This window comes from Peromyscus californicus, unplaced genomic scaffold, assembly GCF_007827085.1.
Source record: "Peromyscus californicus insignis strain IS unplaced genomic scaffold, ASM782708v3 Scaffold_6__1_contigs__length_162567912, whole genome shotgun sequence".
Classification (NCBI taxonomy): domain Eukaryota; kingdom Metazoa; phylum Chordata; class Mammalia; order Rodentia; family Cricetidae; genus Peromyscus; species Peromyscus californicus.
In genome coordinates, this window is record NW_026294584.1 from 31,517,132 (window position 1) to 31,538,528 (window position 21,397).

At 40.4% G+C, this 21,397-nt stretch overlaps 1 protein-coding gene and 1 long non-coding RNA gene across 4 annotated transcripts in view; one reads left to right on the forward strand and one right to left on the reverse strand.

Moving 5' to 3' along the window:
- St7 (suppression of tumorigenicity 7) overlaps positions 1–21,397 on the forward strand; it is a 246,569-nt gene that overhangs the window by 100,565 nt on the left and 124,607 nt on the right. The gene's annotated exons all lie outside the window — the stretch shown is intronic.
- LOC128098929 (uncharacterized) lies at positions 1,311–20,235 on the reverse strand. Its single transcript, XR_008214391.1, has 5 exons — positions 20,041–20,235; positions 15,951–18,652; positions 13,207–13,330; positions 11,199–11,279; positions 1,311–2,829 (listed from the first exon to the last, which is right to left on the reverse strand). It is a non-coding gene; the product is annotated as an uncharacterized LOC128098929 (long non-coding RNA).

The window sequence follows — 21,397 nt, forward strand, 5'->3', positions numbered from 1 at the left end:
ATCACTCTTCTCTATATATCCATGGCCGAGTTTTCATGGTGATCCCAAATCTAGTCAAAAAGCTAAGGGGATATCTCAGCAGATAAAGTGCTAGCCATGTAATTGTTACGACCCAGAGTTCAGTTTCTCGGCACACATGTAAAACAAAATAAAAAAGCCAGTGTTGTTGCATGTGCCTGTAATCCCAATGCAAGCAGAAACAGAAGGATCCTGCAGCCTTGGTGGTCAGTCAGCCTAGCTGAATTAGCAAGATCTTGGCTCTTTGACAAACCCTGTCCTGAAAAGTAATGTAGAGAGCTACTGAGTTAGAAATCTGATTTTGATCTTTGGTTTCCACATGCATGAACACATACGAACACATACATACATATGCCATACATTAAAAACAAGCAATTATAAATCAACAGATAAATAGCACACCAATTATGATTAGTGCAATTGGGTTGACAATAATGACTACCCATCATGCTTCTTTTGAATGACTATAAAATAAGAGGGCAGAGGCTGTGTTCACACATTTGATATGTTTCCAGTGGTAGCACATAGTAGACTCTCAACAAATGTGTGATTAGCAGATAAACCTGTATCAGTGACTTCTAATTCACACACAGTAAAACTGCAGTCCGAAATGTTCAAGTCAGTGGTTTTCAGTGTGGTCACAGACTTGTGCAGCCGTCATCACTGTCTAATTTTAGAACATTTTCATCACTCCCAGAGAAACCCTAAACCCACGAGCAGTTACTTTATTGCATTTGCTTGCATTCTCTGGAAACCACCAATCTACTTCGTGTCTCTGTGGATATGTTTTTTTTTTTTTTCTGGAAATTTCATCTAAACAGAATCATACAATACATGGTGAATGCTTTTATTTAGAGTAATATTTTCAAGGTCCATCTGTATTCCAGCGTGTACTGGTTCTCTGCTGCTTTTTATTGCTGAGTTTTATAAAGGTTTATCACATTTTATTTCTTATTCATCAGCTAATGAACATTTGAGTTGCTTCTGCTCTATGTTCAATAGAAAATATTCTCTGGAGGTGTTGGTATTTATCTTTTGTTTTCCTGGGTTTATAACAAGTAGTGGAATTGACGGGTCATGAGGTAACTATTTTTAATATGTATGTGTATGCGTGCTTGTATATGTGTGTACACATTTGTTTATAGGCATGTGTGTGAGGATGTATGTGGAGGCTGGAGGTCAACATCAGGTATCTCCCTCAGTAGCTCTCCATTGTAAGTTTTTGAGACAGGGTCTTTCACTGAACTTGGAGCTGGCTGATTTGGCTAGATGTGCTGGTCAGCATGTCCCTGGGAATGCTCATCTCCACCTCCCTCACCCTGAGATTTCAGGCTCCCGCTGCGGTGCCTGAATTTAACACAGGTGATGGATTTTAACTTGGGCCCCCATGCTTCTGCAGCGGGCAGTTTCACAACTGTGTTAATTACTTTTGTGTTGCTGTGATAAAGCACCATGACCAATGCAACTTATGGAAGACAGAATTTATTTGGGCTTATGGTTCCAGAAGGCAAGAGTCCATAATGCCTGCAGGCAAGCATGGTGGCTGGAGCAGGATGCTGACAGCTCAGATCTTGAACCACAAACACAAAGCAGAAAGAGTGAACTGGAAATGGTGTGAATCTTCAGACTTTCAAACTTCCTCCAATAAGGCCACACCTCCTAAACCTCTGCCCAGCCGTGCTACCACCTGGTGACCAAATGTTCAAATGCGTGAACCTATGGGGAGCATTCTCATTAGTGCCCCCGCTGCAGCTCAGCTGTTTCCGCGGTCTTATTTCAAACGTTTTGAAGAACTTCCACATTTTCTAGAGTAGCACAATGACTAAGGAGACCACAGCGGAATGTATTTCACTAGTAAAAACAGTTTCATTCTGAAGTATTCAGGTAGGGGCACAGAGACCCTGGGAAAGAACTAATTTCAAATTTGCAATTATCATAAGGAAATGTGGGAACTTATATAGCAAAAGATATTGAGAATAGTGTGAGGTTGTTGCCAATGTGGTTTAACAAGACCCTTGTCAATCCTGATAGATACAAGGATTAACAAGAGGTCAGGCCTCTAGAAGTTGAGGCCTCACTGGGGGAGCGACCTGCGGAACCTGCCTTGATTGATCAAGGAGACTTTTTTTCTTACTTGACACAGACATCCAGGTGTTACCTCTTCACATGTGTAAGCAAAGAGGCTTGCCTTCAAGGCTCTTCCATTCTACACAGTGATGTTTGCTCAGTGTCTAGCAGTATTGGTTGATTTGGTGTAGCTAAGTGGAGATGCAATTGGGAAAGCATTTCCTTAATGCTGGTAAAGCCACTTCATTTTCTTTCCTTTTTAAATTTTTTTAGATCTATATGGTAATATTTGGCAAGTCTGATAATTTAGTCTTCTTTGGAAATCTACTTTATCCATAAAGAGTAAAAAGAACATCATATATCATCTAATTCACAGTTTAGAACACACATCACAGTTAAACTACTGTTCTTTTGACTTCCTCTGCCTTTCTTTCCCCTTTTTCTTCTTTGTTTCTTTCCTCTTGTCTTCCTGTGCCCATGGCTTCCGTACAGTACAGCACGTTTCCTGTTTAGTTACTTGTCCCACTTACCCAGACATAGTGTAGGATGATGCTTCAAAACTAACTGGCAACAATTATTCTCCCAAAGTATTTCACCCTGTGTTTTTGTACTTCACCACCACCCATCCACAACATACCACATGCCTTCAGTTACTCCAGTTCAGGTTGATTTTAGTAACTTAGCAATGCTGCCTGTCTTGGGAAACAGAGAACCCAGTTGTTACTCCATTAGAAAAATGAAGGCCTGTGAGAGAGAGACAGAGCTTGAGTTTCACCACAGTTAACTTTTCCTGTGTCGAGGACCTAAGATGTACTGGCTTCTGTTGTGCATACTTCTATCACAGGAAGTAGAGTCAAATAATGATAACTGCTCAGCTTATATTAATATCCGTGGTGCATGTCTTTTCCTTACATGGCACTCATTCTGTGTATTTCATATGCTATTTCGCCTTTCACTTTGGTAGCTGTGATTTTAGAGGGTGTGAACGGAGAGCAGCTGGGGAAGGATGAATACCCAGAACCTAATGCTGGGACTAGCATACTGATGCAGATCTTTTGAAGCATATTAAAAAGAAAAAGCCCTGTGGAGTGGAAGAAGACCAATTTGCATTAACATGTGGTGCTCCTCCAGGAGGTGCTTGGCCTCAGGAAGCAGCATTTTGCTCTCAGGCTGCCAAATGCTTCAAGCCAGCTATCTAAGCACCACTGAGATGAAAGAAAGAAAATGATTATTACATATTTTGTTTTAAAAAATATACCAGTAATTTTTAAGTTTAGAATATTAATAATACCCCTCTGTTTGATACTTGGCATCCTATTTTTAGAATAAGAATATATATAAATGTCTAGACAACAAAGGATAATTCTCATTTAATTGAGGATTTTTTTCAAATTCATATTTCCTAGAAGAATAATTATTTGATGCAATAAGATGGATTAGATGGGAGAAAAGCATATTCATATTAAGGTACTCTTTAAGATGTTTTATGGATCAGCTAGTGTTGAAGGTCTCTTTTGAGACATTTCAATTGGTGTCATTTTATAACTTCCAAATGGCTTACATAGAGATTCTGGAATAGAAGAAATAGCAAGAGAATAGATTAGATTCAGAATCTATGTGGAAGAGGAATTACTAGAGAAGGTAAAGGATGTGAGGGGGAGTAACAGGGTGGATACAATCAAGGTATGTTTTATACATATGAAAATGCAGCAGTGAAGACCACTATTCCATATAATTAATATGTGCTGACAATAAAAATAAATGTAAAAAGAGAAAATGATCTATGTTATAACAACTAAGCAATTTTACTCAGTTCAGCTGGAAACCAAGTTAAATTAGTCTTGAGCTACTTGGTAATAGACAATTTGATTTCAGAAATGCCAAGTTCCTTCAAAAATCACATTTTGTACTTAGTGTTGTTTTCTCTTAGAAAACCTTTTAATTTTGCATTTATTTACTTTTGGTTATTTTTTTTCCAGGAATCCTATTGGAGAATTCATATTCTAAAACTAAATGTGGAACATTATATATGCTTCCTCATGGAATTCACTGCAAGTTCCATTGACAACCTACTCCAGGCTAGAGAGCCAACAGTTTAATTACCACCTATTGAGACGGATTTGTCTAGGCAGAGCTAACTCCTTCTAGTAGGGGCAAGGCTAGTGAGCAAGAGCCAGGAAAGAAATACAGTCACTTCTGCTAGTCCAGCTTCAGTGTGTCTGTCAGGTCAGGTCCGGAGTCCAAAATAGTATTCAGACATAGATGTAGTCGGAACACAGGAAACACAGCAGAGGGAGTCCGAGACAAGGAAAGCTGAGCCTGTGAACCAAGAGTCACAGACTCACAGTTCTAGAAGTCTGGGCTTACTCTGCCAAGCACCCAGCAGGAAACAGGGAGGCGGGGCTTTGGAGGTGGAGCTTCAGAGTCGGGGCTTCAGTTTCTGGAAAGGGTGGGGTAAAAGCAGGTGATGGAATGCCTGCTGGGAAAGGAGTCAAAAGAAACTCAATAATGAACGGGGAGAAATCAGCAAGCTATTTAACCCTTTCCGTAGCACTGGGGAAAGTAACCACATCCAGACCCCCAACTTTGTAAGCACACTAGGAGCAAGTTTGACAAAAAGAATGTAAGTTTACATATATCTGTGAGTGCCCAGGACTGATTAGTACATAGTGTATAGAGTGAGGACGTGACTGCGCCAAGGTAGGGTTGAGGGGAAGGTTTTGATTGTAGATATGAACAGCCAAAGGCATCTGGAAGAGTCCAGAGCAGGAAGAGAATGCGGTAGACTGAACATGGCCAGTGGATTGAACTGGGCCTTGAGAGAAGAGAGGCTGCGGGGAGCGAGAGGGGAAGACAAGGGAGAGTGAGGAGGAGATAGGGCCAGGAGAGGGGATCAGGAGCCAAGAGAGCAGAGGGCTGAAATAGCAAGGTTATATAGGCAGGAAAGAAACCATGAGCTGGCGAAGTTTAGGGGACGGGGAGGGGTGAAGAGAGTTGAGAGGAGTCACAGGTACTGAGGGAGCCTGGAGGCCAGCAGACACTTTGGTAGGATAATAGGCACCACAGTTAGCCATTTGTCCCAAGTTTCTTTTGAACCTGAGTGTAGACTTATTTGATACAGTGTGACTTGAAATAATACATCAAGCTACCACATGAATAAGATGTTGGGAGATTAACTTCTTAAATCTTTGTAATGCTGTCAGCTAAAGTTCAGGAAGCCAGCATTAGGCAACAGGACACTTTTTTCCTCACTGGCTTATGCTTAAGTGTGGATGGAGGGTGAGTGGAAGGGCCTATTTGCCAGTAAGGGGAAGACCTGGGCTAACACTGTTCTTTGCATTTGCACACTTCTCAGTAGAGATTTACAGTCTGGTAGACTGATTTCAAGTTAATCAGTACTAGCACTGAATGAGCTAGAAGACCTCAGTTTGGGTTAATAGTAGATTTATTACTTTTAACTAAGACTAGCTGATTTTCTTTAGTTTAATTCCCAGTAACTGAACATTTAGAATTCTTCCTTGGAGATGAGGGTGATTCCAGTGAAATGCTAATCAGATCAGAATAATCGTTATTTCTTCCTAAACATTTTTATGAAGAATAAAAATGAAAACAATTACCTCAAATGTCACAAATCTATTAAAATACGTCTTTTTGATTGAAAAGTATACTTATGACTAGTTTCCTCCATGTTGTTTAAGTGCATGCACTCATAGTTCAAGGCTTAGAATATTTTATTTTGAGCATGTGTGGTAGACAGTTGAGTTCATCATGCTGACATGATTTTCTTTGTCCTGTGGCAGAAGTCATAGCTGTGGGAATAAAGGGGTCGAGGTGGGTGAGATAGTTGAAATGGAGTCAGGTGACATGTTTCTTTGATCCCCAGTTAAGACATTTAGACTAATCAGAAGACTGAGAAGTCGGAGGCCATGGTAGCTGGCTGTCTTCCTGCAGCCCATCTCTTTGGAAGCCTGGGAGCAGCCGGGGGTCCCATGGTGCCTCTCACTCCTGTCACTTGGTGCTCCTTCATGCTCCCAGGAGCAAGCATGTCTGTCCGGTGAGGACAGAGCCACAGAGGAGTTGGTCCCTGTCTTCTCCTCCCTCTCCTTACTTAGAGTGTTCTGGGGCCATGCTGCAGCACTACAGGGGAGGGAGGATCAGAACACCTCATTTTAAAATGGGTTGTAAAACAAAGAAATACAAATAGTCTTGATAAATTGGCGGCAAACTGGAAGTAGACCTCTCTTGCCCAGATTATCATTTACTAATTAACTAATCAAGATGCCTGTTCAAAAATGAGCTCATCTGTTGTGTGAGTATGTGGATATATACCCCAAACTCCATTCGGACTTCTTTTGAGAATTCTGAATAACTTGTACGCATTGCCACACTTTTCTAATACACCCTTTGAAGAAAGAAGGAAGTATCCGCTGCACACGTGCGACTAACTGTGGCTGACACAAATTTCTTCGGAGCCCACAGGAATGACTTTCAGGGATCTTGCAGTTCTGCTGCTACAATCCTATGAACATGCTGCAGCCGAGGTATTGTGATATAAAAGCTCTGGAGGAGATTGCCGTGTGTTTAACAACTTAAGAGCAGATAATATGCAGCTGAAATAATAATAATCGTTATTGTAGGCAGCGTGTGGGCTTGTTTCTTTTTAAGCGAGTCTGAAAAATTCATGTTACCAGGCTTTTGGATTTTGTAATCTCTGAGAGGGGGTGTCACAGTTTAGGTTGTGAAAGAGATTCACTTGTAAGAGCTTTTTATTTTAGGAGTTAACACAAATTTGTAAACTGTTAGTTTAATTCCTGTACTGACTTATCATTATCGTAGAGCTAAAAAGAACTTCACAGTGTGAATCCTTCAATTTGTTATGAGAAAAATTGATACAGAGATGTGAAATTATTGACTCAGGAGAAAGTCAAGCTTGACCATTTCTTTCTAGGACATAGCATGCCACATCACTGCCAGGGACTAAGGACAGAACAAGAACCCGTCGATGCAGCTATTGCGTACGTAGCAGTTTTACACAGCACTGGCATGGAATTTGAAGCTTAGTTTCCAGTTCTATAATGTTGAAAATACAACTTGGGCTTAATGCCACAGGCTTGTGATCTAGCCTCTTGGGAGGCTGAGGCAGGAAGACTGCAAGTTCAAAGGCAGTTCAGGCTACCCAGTGAGTTCCAGGGCAGCCTGGACAGCGTCTTAAAGTAAAAATAAAAAGAGGGCTGGGACTGTAGCTCAGTGGTTGCTTAGGTGCTAGATTCACTCTCTAGTATAGAGGTTCTCAACCTTCCGAATGCTGCGACCCTTTAGTACAGTTCCTTCTGTTGTGGTGACCCCCCAATCATAAAATTATTTCCATTGCTACTTCCTAACTATAAATTTTCTATGGTTATGAATTGTAATGTAAATGTCTGGTATGCAGGGTATCTGATATGTGACCCACAGGTTGAGAACCATTGCTCTAGTACCATAGAGAATAAAAAGTTACAGCTGGTCACTCCCACGGCTTAGCAGTAGAGTAGAAGGATTTTAGGGACTATGATACATTTCCACAGCCTTCATTTAGGAGAAGTGCTGGTATAGTGGTGATAGTCCAGCCTATGGCAACACAGATTTGCTACACTTACTTGGTTATCATGTGAGCATTGCAAACCCACATTACTGTGCTGCCCTGTCTGTACTGGGATTATTATGCTATTACCATTCTACTACCACACAGCAACTTGCACTGAACAATGCTGCTTAAAGCCCAGAGCCAGACAGAACTTGATGCCCAGCTGGATGGAGATGAATGGCAGCTACATGGTGTGAGCAGGATGCTCTACGTAAGGGTCACTCCTGCTATTATGAAGCTTGAAAGAGAAAGAACAAAAAGAGTCATGGTTGCATGGATGTTTTTATGGATGATGAAGTTTGAATTAGCATATGCAGAACACTCCAGGACAGTGAATGTCCAGTCTGTTAATTGTCTAGAGGGCATTGTTTCTTCGCACTTCATTTGCCTTGTAATTAGCTGTAGCTCAGTAGTGAAGTCATGACATGGCATACAGTAGCACCGAAGGAAGGGGACCTTGCCTGGGTGGGTGATACTGTGCAGTGCATTCTGCATATTAAATCGGTCACTGGCTTCCTAAGTGGTTCTTTTTCTGGCTTGGGAACAGCTTTTATGTTCCTGAATAGATCTCTGTGGCATCCATATGTAGTACTAAATGTATTGAGACAAAGAACTCCGGAAGAGTGTGTCTAGGACTGTAATGTTAAGAATGTTTCAGCGTTCAGTTTCTGTCTTTCAGAAGCTGAGATTCGGGCACACAGACACATGTGATGCTGTTCTTAGTTGTTCTAGAAAAGCCAGGAAGGTCTTTTTCTTGCCATTGATGTTTTGTGTGCTCTGTTAGATTATTCTTAAGATATTTATCTTAGTTTAAACTGAATTTAAGTGTGCTTTTAAAACTCTCTACAAAAAAAAAAAAAATCCTCTCTACATCCTTGCTTTAGAAAATGTCTTATTGCTTGATCTTTATCCTTTGCATTTTGGGGGAGTTTTTTTTTTATTTGGTTTAACAGATAATACATGTATAGTTATGGTTTATGAATATTAGAGGTAAATACGTTCACATGCCCACTATTATCTCTTTAAAATTAATTCTTTGATGTCTAGAGAGTGTCAAAGAATCCCAGAAAGATACTTGATTCCCATGTAAAAAGTCCTGGAATTGAGAAGTAGATGAGCAAGAGCTCATTAGATTTATAGAGTGATTTTAGTAAATAAATTTCAGAGCTAATTTCCGGTTTATTTTAAATAGGTGATATTTTAGCATTAAACACTGTATTTGTGTTCAAGAGATGCCTGTTAACACGTTTTCATACTGCCCCTATTTATTCCACTTAGTTTTTCTGTCCATGGACTGCTCTGAACAGAGAATATCATCCCCAAGCTGAACGCAAAATGCAAAATATACTCAAGCAGATTCTAGGAAATGCTCAGCAGTGCATGTCGATGTTGTTGGAAAGAAAGGGTCCAGTGATGGCCCAACATGCCTTCCATTTCTTTCTTTCATCTCTAGCTGGAAAAAAATAAATTATACTAGTTATCGTGTTTCAAAATAAAAGGAAAACATCACCAGAACTTGAAAAATATGAAAGGATATTATTTGAAATATTGACAAAACAATAATTATATGACTGGAACTAATTTATAATTTTACTCCCTCCTTTTTACTTAGTTCATACTAAGTCCTGACATGGCCTAGGAACACTTGCTTTTCTTCCTAAAATTCATTGCATGGAGGGTAATAATTTATAGTTGGCATACTTGAGTGTTTGAATCTTAAGTCGTCCTTAAATTATTTAACTTTTTAACGGTTTGGATCTGGTATGTTTAGACATATGTATACAATTTACTAAACTTTCCCTAGGTTATTAACTATTTCCTTTATACTGCAACATTTTTGTAGAAATTGTATTAAATGTAACTTGTAGCAGAATTTTTATTCATTTCATTTATCTTAACTGCTATAGATAGATAATTTTGAGTAAGCAAGTCTTGTAAGGTTTTTTTTTTTTTTTTGAGATGGCTTTTCTATGTAGCCCAATCTAGTCTCAAACTTGGGATCTTCTGCCTCTGTCTCTGAAGCCCTGGAATTATAGCCATGATTCCATACCTGGTGACTTTTAGAATGTGGATGATTCCACAGGCCTCTTTATTTTCAACTAGTTTTTATGTTCAGCTCAATTGTTAGAAGTACTTGATGTTCTTCCAGAGGATCCAGGTTCAGTTTCCAGCAACCACATTGTGGCTTATGACCACTCCAGTTCCAGAGGCCCCAGTGCCCTCTTCTGAACACAGGTGCCAGGCATGCACATGGTGCACATACATACATGCAGGCAGAACACTCATACATATATAAATTTTAAAAATTTAAAACAACAGAGCAAGCAGGCAAAGCCTCACTTTCCTCCAGCATCCTTCAAGTTGGAGTTTTCCTGAATATTTCTTTGCAGCAACAAGGTTCTTGTTTGATTATCTCTGCAAGTGTGGGTCTGTCTAATATTTCTCATTTTTTTATTTATTATGTATGTAGTGTTCTCCCTATATGTATACCTGCATGCCAGAAGAAGGCATCAGATCCCTTTATAGATGGTTGTGAGCCACCATATGGTTGCTGGGAATTGAACTCAGGACTTCTGGAAGAGCAGTCAGTCTCTTCAGCCTCCCTTCCCATCCTTTCTAAATCTGGTTTTGCCTATGATGAAACCTGGGAAATATCCTTTAAATAGTGTACACGTGTTGTGTCTTTTTGCTTTTCATTCTTTGGAAGATGTTTAAACCAGTAGTTGTACCATGTCATGTGATATGTCTCTCCACTTGTGTCCTTTCCTATTACTGAACAGTGTAGCTTGAGTTTTCCTGCCTGGTCCACAGTCAGGACAAATCTCTCTCACCTGCCAGTCCCACAGCCACTCAGACCCGACCAAGTAAACACAGAGACTTATATTGGTTACAAACTGTATGGCCGTGGCAGGCTTCTTGCTAACTGTTCTTACAGCTTAAATTAATCCATTTCCACTAATCTATACCTTGCCACATGGCTGGTGGCTTACCGGCATCTTCACATGCTGTTTCTCATCATGGCGGCTGGCAGTGTCTCTCCGACTCAGCCTTCCACTTCCCAGCTTTATTCTCCTCCTTGTCCCGCCTACACTTCCTGCCTAGCCAATGGCCAGTCAGTGTTTTATTTATTGACTAATCAGCAACACATTTGCCATACAGAACATCCCACAGCAGAACAGTATCTATGGCTTTTACATGCATGATCCTTCTTTGCAAAGCAGTTGCCTAGGACACTAAGCAATTTGCTGTATTTAGTATAATAGTTATTATTATTTTTCTAACCTGACACTCAGTGTCCCTTGTATTGTCTCCATCAGTGACAAATTTTTCTTTAGAGTAAACCACCAACTTTCTCCCAGATAACAGTCATCCTAGTTCTTACATAGAAAATATTCTGTTAAAATTCTGGAATTAAAAATCAGAAAGGAAATGAAAAGCCAACCAAGAGACGCCTCATCAACTGAGACAGATGAAAGATTAATGGACTTACTGAGGAAAGTTTTTATAGATGAGTGACATTCCAGTAGGAGAAACAGCAAGCCACACATACCAGGGGTTATCAGAGCGGACCCTAGGGAAAATAAGCATGAAAAATTTAGTATACTAGTAATCCCCCGCCCCCGACTGATTTTCAATTTGATGCTGCACGTATTCTCAATACAGAAAATTTAGTAACAGCTTAAATTTCCAGTGGTAGAAATGCTCATACAAATTAGGCAAAACCTTCAAAAGGAAGCATTACTATTAAAATATATTTTCAGAGAATATTTAATGACATTAGAACATGGTGACAAAATGATTTTAAATAAATTAAAAAGAGTGGTACCGAGCAAAGAATGAGAGAAAGGAGCTAGATCTTCCAGTGCCCATACGCATGTCCAGATTGTTAGTGCTGTCTCCATGTCAGCCACTACATTTCATGTCGACATATAGCAAGATAAGTGAACAGAGACAGAATAGCATGACCAGGCTTCAGTGCTAATGATGGCCTTGAGGGAGGCTCAGTCGTTTGGCTCGTGTGTGGGTGATAAAGTGGTTGTGATCAACTCAGGTTAAGGTCACTCAGGCCTGTGGCGTCCACACTGAGGCAGCCCCTTGTACTCAGACCCAGAGGCTCCCGTGCCCAAGCACAGAGCCTGCCCTCGGAACAGCAGCTCAACCTTTCAGAAGTGCTGCTGGCGTGGGAAGCCCACCAGCAACGCTCAAGCTGAGCACTTTACCTCCTTCCATCTCTTCAGACATACTCTCAGGTTCTCAGAAGGAAGATACGTCCAAGGAAAGATAGTGCAGGCTTTGGGATCAGGAAAGCTGTGTTTAAATCGAATTTCAGCAGTCAAGAGCTGCATGTCCTTGGTGAGTCATTGAACTTGATAAACCTCGGTGTTTTATCCTTTAATAGTGTGTGTAATACTAACTTTGGCCGGGCTGTCTTGGAGGGTCGAATGACAAAAGCCATAGCTAAAATATATAACAGTGTCTGACACAGGATGGCATCCAGTAGATGGTCAGCAAACACCAGCTGGGTCTTTTCTCTGGGATTTGTGTTTGTGATGGATTAAAACAATTTGAAATTATGACCTGATAAGATCTTTTTTTGTCTTCACTAAAGTGATACTATATATTTTGTAAATATTAATCTGAATAATTTTGAAGATAACATTTTGAAAACCACTGTATTTTCTTACTAGTTAGTCATGTTAAATATTTTGTATAATTGTTTCTACGTCTGTTAATTTACATGATTTTATCTTGCTATCTCTTGGAAAAATGGCCTGTGCAGGTTATCACCAGCAATGCTCTGTGTTACTTTCTCTTTCTCTCTTTGGGTAAAAGTGGAGGAAGAAGAATTATTCCTTAATTTTCTGTATTAAAAATGGAAGTGAGGACACTGGAGGGATGGCTCAGTGGTTAGGAAAGACTGCTCTTAATGAGTACCCTAGTTCAATTTCTAGCACCCATGCCAGTGTTTCACGACTACCTGTAACTTCAGCTCCAAGGGATCTGGTGCCATCTTCTGGACTTCATGGGTACTGCACACACACACACACACACACACACACACACACACACACACACACGTATGATTAAAAATAAAATAAGTCTTAATCTTTGAAAACAACCTTGAATAGTAACTCTTTTTGCTTTTTGAATGCTTTTAGAATTTTAACTTGTTTAGTTTATTTATCCATGGGGTATCATGCAATATTTCTCTATTTGTATGTCATTATTAATGGTCAAATTGGGTTGTGTATAGCAGTCTTCTGAAAGCATTTATCCTTTCTTGGGGATAAAAACACCCACTATCCTATCTCCTAAGTTTTGTTTTGGTGCTGGTGGGGTTATGTAGTACCTTAGCATTTTAGCCATGATGATGTGAAACAGCACACCATCACGTATTTCTATCCACATATATCAGGACCCATTTACCAACCTGTTCCCAGCCCTCCCTCATCCTCCTATCTCCACCTTCTGTTTTACTCTTAAATACTGAGACCTACCTTCTTAGATTTCACATGAGTGAGGTCATCAGCTGTGAAGAAGCTTTTCGGTTTGGTGTTCCCCCTTTGTCTGTTTTTCTTGTTTTGTCTTTTTTTTTGCGGTCATGTCCAAAACAACAATTACCTATTCCAAGGTCCCAGAGAATATCATCAGTACTTCATCCTAGACGTTTCACAGTTTCAATTCTCAGGTGTTGTGGCAAATTTGAATGCATTAATAATAGACTCCGAATTACCCATAATCCATCAGTGTCACATAAGGAAAGAAATGAAAGCACTTCCCCACGGTATGATTTAACCAAGAGCAAGCCCAGATTTGACATCCTCCTTCACTTTCCAGTGTCTACCATTACTCCTGTCTGTCTGGTGTATGAGTCTGAATCTGCACCTGCCTCTAGGCTGTCTTGTGACTCTCTCTGTGTCTGTGTCTGATCCTGTGTGTCTGTCCCTAACAAGAGACTTGGCTTACTCTTTTATTGAACAGCACAGAAAGTATAACATGGAGAAGGAATGAGGGAGACTCTATAGAAATCCTTTACAGAATTTTACAAGGAATTAAGTACCTGACTCCAACTGACCCAGATAACGAACAGTATTACAAATATTGTTTATCAAGCTATATCTGTATGTGAGATACAACAATTGTGGTGGATATTCATTTTATAAGACCACATTCAGCCTATATTTGTTATTTCCAGCAAATGATTATCACAACACATATGCATTCCTCTGGGTCAGGGGCATGGAAGATAGATAATTTAAGATTACAGCGATGCATTAGCTTAAAAAGTTGATTTCATAGGAAATGCAAGGCAAGTTAGGTTGGCTATTACACTGCTCTTTTTTTTTTTTTTGTTGTTGTTGTTTTTTGTTTTTTCCGTTTTTCGAGACAGGGTTTCTCTGTGTAGCTTTGCGCCTTTCCTGGGACTCGCTTGGTAGCCCAGGCTGGCCTCGAACTCACAGAGATCCGCCTGGCTCCCAAGTGCTGGGATTAAAGGCGTGCGCCACCACCGCCCGGCACACTGCTCTTTTTAAGACAGGTTTAAGGCTGAGTACACAGTGGGATAGCAGTTTTCAGTGACTTCAAAGTTCATTATAAACTCTGGCTGTGACATCTATCTACAGTTCCAGTCTCTTAGAATGTTAGAATGTAAGAGCTATTTTTATCATAATGCATTGCCACAGTGTGTAAGTCTTTAATCTATTTTGAGTTGATCTTTTAACTGCTGAAGGAGATGGGTCTTGTCTCATTCTACTACATGTGAACATTCAACTTTACCACAACTATTTATTGAAAATACCCTTTCTCAATGAATATTGTTGACTCTCTTGGTAAAGATTAATTGGCTGTGGATAGATGGGTTTATTTCTAAATTTTCTATTCTCTTCTATTTGTCTATTTTTATGTACAATCTGTATTCTTTTAATTATAATAGCTTTGTAGCATATTTTTATTTAGTTAATATAATGCCCCATGCTTAGTTCTTTTTGTTCAAGATAACTTTGGTTGTTTAGGATAATGATGATGATGATGATGATGATGATGATGATGATGATGATTTGGTGTAGTTCTAGTCAATCTACCATTTAAAAAGAATTGATTTGGGCTGTTGTCATAGTGATGTAGTGTTTTACACTCCATGCACCATGGTAATACCTATTCACAATATTAGACAGGTACCTTCTGCGTTTGTGCTGCAGTTTCTTGGTATGAGGTTAATCACCACAGTCAGACTTAAAGATAGTGACTTTCATTAACATTGGGCTTTAGCCAAATGCTTCCCTGTCTCTAGAATACCTACCTTGTTTTTTCAGCTCTAGGTATCAGTTATGTGCTAACTAAGTATACACAACTTGTTTCTTTGGCTCAGAGGAATAGATCACATCCCAGTGAGGGATAGCAATGGCTGAAAACCATCTGAGATATAAGAATAGAGATGAAAATGAAAAATGTCACCCCAGGGACTGGGAACAAGTCTATCAGAGACAGCACTGAACATCTGGTATTTAGATGCATCTTTTATAGATTTTTTTTAAAGAAACTGGCTTATTGACATTTGAAAATCTCAGTGCTCCAGTTTTCATTGCCTCTCACCACAGTAACTATGTGAAGCAAGGTGCATTGAGGATTTATCCTTGGAGACTCACTTCCAGTCCTAGACCTGGAGAGAGAACGTTTGGAGCCCTCTGGCATAAAAATTGGCTATTTGGTGCAAATGTAAAGCTAAATATAGTAATAGAACTGGAAATAGTGAAGCTCTAGGCCTATTCTGGGCAGCTAGGCAAGGGATCAACTGAATTCCACTGCCCTAGCCTCCTGCCCTGGTGGCTCTCTTCTCCCGGGTTGTACACTCAGGATGCCAGAGGGGTATGGCTGTAACAGCTCTGTGTAGACCTTACATTGGAAAATTGTCACACATTTTGGGTCTCACTAAGAAGCTGGATCTGGAAGTGGGGTTGCCCCGCCTCCATTGCAGACCCTTCAACGTCTGGGCATGGGCTGGACTCTGATAGAGAGGGAGAGACCAGCAAAGCAGCCCAAGAGTGAACACACCGTGTCCTGGAGAACAGCCTGAAGATGAACCACTCCCGTAGATGTTACTGTTTTTTATCCCATCCACAGTAGTGCCTGCAGTGGGAAGGTTAGCCATGAAGAGTTCAGCATGAACTCAACATAAACCTCAGCCAGGAAGTCCACAGACACCTCAGTTTCCCAGTCCACTTCTAGTGGATTTGGTACTTACCCTTCCGTTATTGGTGTTTGCTTGGGAACCTCATGTGTGGGTCACTTGGCTCTGCCTGGGACTCTTCATATTGGGAGCTCCATCTGGCTACTTTAAAGGGACTTCCTCAGTGAGTTTCTGCGGGATAATTTTACCCAATTAGATAATGTGTTTCTTTCTGTTCCTTCCCTCCCGGCTTAGTACTTAATAAACTCAATCATTCAAAACAGAAAATATAGTTATTCTAGAGCAGTGGTTCTCAACCTTCCTAGTGCTACAACCCTTTAATATAGTTCTTGGTGTTGTGGTGACCTCAACCATAAAATTAATTTTGCTGTTACTTCATAACTGTAATTTTGCTACTGTTATGAATTGTAATGTAAAAAATCTATGTTTTCTGATGGTCTTAGGCAACCCCTGTGATAGGGTCATTTGACCCTAAAGGGGTCATGATCTACAGGTTGAGAACCAATTGTTCTAAATCATTCTCTGGATCATCCACAACAAGTTCCCAGCTTCTGGGTGACAGCTCTATCCTCAAAGAGAAGTAAGTAGTTTCTGAGCCTTTAGAGAATGAGAGAGAGAGAGAGAGAGAGAGAGAGAGAGAGAGAGAGAGAGAGAGACAGACAGAGAGAGAGAGACAGAAAGAGAGAGAAGAAAAAGGGAACCTGGAATTAAATGTGAGTTTTACCACCCTCTGGCCCGCAGTTACTTCTTTGGCCCAAACTGTTACCTTACCTTGAGGTAAGCTGTTTACCTGTAAGTCAGTGAGGGATTTTTAAAGCAAATCAGGTCATCCACATTTAATAGACAACACAAAGAGCAGAATGGAACAGATAGGAGTTATTTTTGTTATCTCATCTGTTAAAAAAGGAATACACATATGTGTGGTTATTAGGTTCAGAATCAAACCAGTTGAAATGCTGCACCTTCACTGTTTTTTCATTTTTCTTAAAGGTGTCTATAACAGAAGAGTCTCGGAGACATTTGACACACTTCTAATAATTAACCATATAGCTTAAACCTGTAGTGTGAGAATTAAAGTGTTTATTTCTCCATAGGGCCCCTTGTTCCCACTGTGGAACAGGGGTTTACTTGTTTAATGTACATGCATATTGTCTTCTCACTTGGGCCTTATTTCATGATGAATTGTCTTCATGCCAGACCGCCATACAAAAGCCCACTACCCACAGTCTCTACTCACCGGCAGTGTGACCTTGACCTCACTTCAACAGTGCTGCCTAGACTGTCCCTCTGTCTGATAGTGTCAAGAGCTACTATATACATCAGCTGAGTTTACTCCTGCTGCATCTAATATGCCCAACTCCTCACATTAGTTATATTACAGGAGCTGCCTCAGAAGTAGTTCTCCAAGCTGCCAGTTTTATCTACTACTCTGCTCCTGCTAGGCACTGGCTTCCCCATGTTTCAGGTCATGAATGGTAAATCCCTCCTCTTTGCCTTGCTACATCAAAGTTTTTGGAGTCTGATGTAACTCAGTGGTGGAGCCCTTGAATAGTGTGTGTGAGGCCTAGGGTTTGCGCTCCAGCACCACTAACAAATAAGAAGTCCACCTGACCTGGCCTTTCTTTACTGTACCTCCATGTACCTCATTCTCTAGCCTGATTCCTTGATGTGTGCGTGCACATTGCCTTATCTGCTTTCCTCCACTTCGGTCTCTTGTTTGCAGTTAGTCCCTTCAAAGCCCGCAAGGAACGACATTCTGATCTGTGTAGTTAGAGGCAGTCCCTGCTCCCTCTAGATTTATTTGATCTGAACCTTTCTGCTGGCATATGAACTATCCTGTGGTTTTTTCCATGGTCATCTCATTTCACTCTCTAAAGGTGGGGGGCATTGGTGTTATAAAAAAGGCATAAAAGTTAGAGGGGGACAAGTTTGGAGGATGAAGGGGGTCAGTGGGACAAAAGAAGATAAAAGGGACAAATTATAAAACACACTATATACATTTATGGAATTGTCAGAAATAAAATTTTTAAAAAGCGTAGACTCAGTCATTATTATTATTATTATTATTATTATTATTATTATTTTGGTTTTTTGAGACAGGGTTTCTCTGTGTAGCTTTGCACCTTTCCTGGAACTCACTCTGTAAGACCAGGCTGGCCTTGAACTCACAGAGATCCACCTGGCTCTGCCTCCTGAGTGCTGGGAGTAAAGGCGTGCGCTACCACCACCCAGCTCAGTCATTATTATAATATCTTATATAGTACTTCCAATTCTGGTTCTGTATTTTTGGATGAACTAAGTACCATTTGTATAACTAAATGAATTAGCTAATATTAATAAATGTAGAAGATTTTTTTGGGAAGTACAGATTTTTTTTCTACTCTTGTTAATGTCCTTCTTGCCTTTCTTGTTATTTCTGTGAATTTTATATTTAAGTTATTTGCTATAGCACATTACTGTTACCGATATTGTTAACCTCCAGTTAGGCAGTTCTCTAGGGCACATTAAGTAATGAATTCCTATATTCAACTTTGCAGCATGCAGTCTTCCTAAACCTAACCACTATAATATTCTTTCTATAATATTTTCTGTGTAAATTCCAATGATGGAGGATTAAGTGAGAAGTCAGCAACAAAGTCTCTCTCAAGATGATAGGAAGCTCTTGCACGTTTTGTACGGTTGACACTGTAGGCGCCCTCCAGTGTGAACACAAGAAACTCAGGGAGTGTTCTTTTCCATCACTCAGCACAGCTGTCCTAGGAGAACAAGGATCAGTCACTCAGTGATTCTCTGCTTGTCAAGAATTCAGCAGCCCAGCCTTTTCAACTCCTCAGCCGATAAGCATTAAATGAGAAAAAAGCCAATGCACAGAATACACACAGAAGAGCCTCAAAGGGTTACCAAAGACCCCTTAATTTTGGCTGTCAGTCACAGCTCTTATTTTGCACGATTCCAGTGCGTGTCCTTTGGGGCACTATTTCGGGGCTTTCTCAAAGGACCACATTGATGTACATTGTCTTCCACTCCAGCCAGAGCTGAGTAAAGAGTACCACAGGGGCACTCAGAATCCTAATAGCCTGTTGAATTGTTCCATGTCTGCTTCTCAAAAAATACCCAAAGTTCTTTAAGAACAAGAATTATACATCGAACACGTTTGAGTCCTCAGAACTTTATGCTGTGCCTGATGCACATTGGACACACGTAGCTCATTGAATCATAGCTGATTATTTACCTTTGAATTTACAACAGATTTTCAATAGCATGTCATCAAGGAGAGAAACCATATTAGAGCAGGCACACAATGAAAATAATGGTTGCTACTGGATCGGCACACCAAATGGTAAACGTGAACAGACTTGAAGAGTATTTCTATCCTGTATTACTTAAGTTTTTGGAGGGAAATAGTGTTTATTTCTGAATTAAGTCAGTTTCTGAAAACATTGCTACATGCTGACAGTAGTAGAGTTTGTGTCTATTTTGGTAGCGTTAATACTGAAAGAATGAAATACGTTAAAGACATTCCGTTTAAGGGTGAATTCAAGTATACACAATGCATTTTTGAACTATTTGCATATAAGTTGCTTTAAAAAGGAAAGTGTCTTTGGTAGGGGAAGACTTTATCCCAAGTGACTAATTTTCTTTCTTAAAAGGTTTTCTTTTAAATTTGAGGTTATAATATAATTATATCATTTCTCCCTTCCCTTTCCCCCCAAATGACTAAATTTAAAGGTTCTGTGTAGCCAATGTCTTACTATCATGATATCTAGGAAATTCTTGGCTTATTGAATCTACCGGCTGTGCATCTCCTCCTGCATGTGTACTTTGAAACACACACACGCACACACACACACACACACACACACACACACACACACACACACACGCATACACACACACACACACACACACACACACACACACACACACACACACACACACGGTGGGGGAGTAGGAGGGAGAGGATACAAAGTGCCAGGCATCAGAATCTTACTTTTGCTGTATTCATATTTAACTTTAAATATTACCTTTAAACTTAGATTAAAACATAAATAGCTGAGAATATGACATATAAAAGTTTTTCTCTGGTTTTCCAACAGGATGCAGTTCTTTACCAGTATGTATTTGTAAGTGAAAGGGAACTCACCATCTGAGCTCTTGTTCACTTGTCCTTAGGGTTATTGGGGCTTTGGGCAGTCCTTCCTGATGACAGGAAGAGGTGTCAGAAGGCCTCTCCCCATCAGGGGGAGGGTGACATGAAAACCTAACGCTGCGTTGTTCAGACTAATAGAGCATGCTTGAACAATACTTTCTCGGATCACGGCTGAGGAAGGAAAGAATGTGTTCAGCAACCCCCCCTCCCCCCCATGGAGTGGATGTTCTGTAAAGCAGAAACAGGATACCTGTAAAGTTGCCAAGGCAACATCACGGGTAGAGGAAGAGTAGACAGAATGATTTATGAGGGTTTCTTACCTTAGGAATGAGTCTAAAAATAAATATCCATGTTTCTCCCTCACGAAGATAAATGCTGTAGGACTTCTTTTGAGAATCGTGATCATGGAAGTTGAGGCTCCAGCCCCGGGAAGGGAGGGATCAGGGGAGACGCAGAAGCAGTTCTGAGAGGTGCTCCTGTTGTGCCTTTAGCCCTAACTGAACAGACCTGATGGAAAACTGGTTTTTATAAGGTGATACAAATGCTGTGTATTTAAAATATGCCTAGAAAAAAAGACTACTTACAGATGTATAGTGAAGATATTTTATTCCTTGATTAAAAATAAAAAGCATCCCCTTAGCTGCTACTTTAGCAGCTTTTCAGAGACTTGCATCTCAGCATGTTAAATGGCAGCAGAGATAGGAGTTATGTTTTATTTATGAATGGCCAGGAAAGAAGCTCTTGGTACAGTTTTGGTTTCCCTTGCCATTCATTTTTGGCATCCTGTAATTAACCAGCTTTACCAAATACCCATGTTGACTTTCATTTTTACAAACTGCTATGTTGGTGACTGGCTCAGGTCTACATTGCTGCCTGTCTTAGTCAGGGTTACTACGGCTGTGATGAAACATGACCAAAGCAACTTGGGGAGGAAAGGATTTGTTCAGCTTGTGCTTCCTCATCACTGTCCATCACTAAAGGAAGTCAGGGCAGGAACTCAAGCAAGGTAGGAACCTGGAGTCGGAATCCAATGTAGAGGCCATGGAGGGATGCTGCTTACTGACTTACTCCACATGGCTTGCTCAGCCTGCTTTGTTATGGAAACCAGGACCACCAGCCTAGGGGTTGGCACCACCCACAATGGGCTGGACCCTCCCCCATCAATCACTAATTAAGAAAATGCCCTATAGGCTTTCCTACATCCAGATCTTATGGAGGCATTTTTTAAAATTGAGTTCCCTTCTCTCAGATCACTTGTATCAAGTTGACATAAAACTAGCAAGCACAACTGACCCCTTCTCAACTTGACAAAAAGTGCATCATTTTTCAATTAGAACCTTTCCTTTCACAT